Below are 2,060 nucleotides of genomic sequence, written 5' to 3'. Positions count from 1 at the left end.
GAGAGGATGGTAAAGTGCATACTGTATCTTCTTATGGGCCATGATCAAAAGTAGTGCACTAAATAGGGAATAGGATGTCATTTGCAACACACAACTCACTGACTCTGTCATGGGATAGAAAGAGGGAGAACAGCTCAGGGGCACCATGCTCCACAAGGAAGTAGTGTACTGAATGTCTGTGGAGATGTTGGAAACACTTGCATTGAGTCTCAGTCTTTGTCTGCGCCAGCAGTAAAACAACAAAAAACGGAATGGCAAACTAATGATTCAAATTAATTTACTCTTAGATTAAGGGGTGATAACAATTACAATTTTGATCCAAATGACTTCCACCCAATAATTGGAATGGAAGTCAGAGAGCCATAAGCTGTTCTCGCCCTTGACAGTATGTGAGTGTCAGTGAGAGGATGATATCAGAGAACACATCAAAGAGCTTCAAGTATTTCACTTCAAGCTGCCCTCAGTCAATGTTTACTGTGGTCTTGTAGGAGCGATTAATTTAATCTTCTTAACATCTTCCTCTACTATTCCATGATGCACTACCATGACAAAGTACATGTGGTATGGTGTGAAATAGTAGTAGTTTCCAATTGAAGTGACCATCATTTTCCTATTAACCTCAGTTATTGTGTATCCTTCAGCAAATGTGCTACATTATGATGAATATGTTACAAAGTCTATTTCTGATAGCTTGGGGATTAGTCAACTCGGGCACTTTCTTCATCACTTTTTCTTATTGTCTCAAGTAAATTAGTCCTAATGTAATGATAGCACTTGAAGGATTTTATTTAATGCATTATGTTGATTGGTAGGATGATCCTCTGTAAATGATCATATGATTAGTACTTCTGGCATTTGTTAGCTAAGGACCATAATGGCCTGTCAATAACAATTATCCTAACAGGGCCTTGATGTGCTCTCCTATAGACGACCCTTCAAATTGTTTAGATTTGCAGGTATCCACTATAGGGAAAGCACTAGGGGACAATCTTGGCCCCTATGTAGCCTTCTGCAGTGGCACAATTAATGGTTGAATAATAATGTTCATGTCAAGCCTCCTTAATAACTACTCAATTAATCATCTATGTGTTATTGTGCCTGGACTCATAATGGATTCATTGCCATAAGTTGTCAACGTTTCAAACAGCTTCATTAAATAAATTATAAATGACCAACAGAAATGTGCTTATCATGGCATTGCATTATTCGCTTATTAACTTTACTTCACCAACTAGGTTACTGAGGGCATATTCAATTACACAATGGAAGCTTACTTAGCACTTTGACAAAGACACCAGGCCTTACTTGAAGTTACCCAATTCATATCCATTATCCAATTTGCAGTACAGCCTACAATTTAAACAGCGATAGTCATTTTAAAAAAATCCTGACTTTAAAACGACCTTCAGGTACACATAATTCAGAGAGTAGAATGTGTGTCCTTCCTTGACAGCACCAACTGTTTTGATTTGAGTAGGTTGCAGTGACAAGGGGACCAAAGTAAGTAATGGGCAGGTATTTTGCCAAGGCAATTTTGAGGAGACTGCAGAGACAGGGGTGGTGGGAATTTTGCATCCACGAGCAGAATACAAAGGCTGTTCAGAAAGAACAATGGCAGATCTGGGCTGAGGAAAATTGCAGTAAACATATCTACTTCACAGAGGTGGAAAATAGATAGTGAGATTGGGGTGAAAATAACAGAGTATTGGTAGCAGGACTGACAGTTTGATTACGTGTATGAAGACAAGCAGCAATCTCGACATCAAAATGAACAAGGTATCAACTAGACCCTGTGCACCAGTTTCCAAAGGTTTATAAGTCAAATGACATACATGCTGACTACTTACCCTGGTGCTTAAATAATTTGTAAATGTTACTAGTGTAGGGTTGTGTGTCTGACAGATTTAAAAGTGTGTGTGTGTGTGTGTGTGTGTGTGTGTGTGTGTGTGTGTGTGTGTGTGTGTGTGTGTGTGTGTGTGTGTGTGTGTGTGTGTGTGTGTGTGTGTGTGTGTGTGTGTGTGTGTGTGTGAGAGAGAGAGCAGTATCAACTTGTGATCTTA

Source organism: Oncorhynchus clarkii, chromosome 20, assembly GCF_045791955.1.
Source record: "Oncorhynchus clarkii lewisi isolate Uvic-CL-2024 chromosome 20, UVic_Ocla_1.0, whole genome shotgun sequence".
NCBI classification, from domain to species: Eukaryota; Metazoa; Chordata; class Actinopteri; order Salmoniformes; family Salmonidae; genus Oncorhynchus; species Oncorhynchus clarkii.
The sequence above is the reverse complement of the archived record's forward strand: the minus strand, read 5'-3'. Positions refer to the sequence as shown.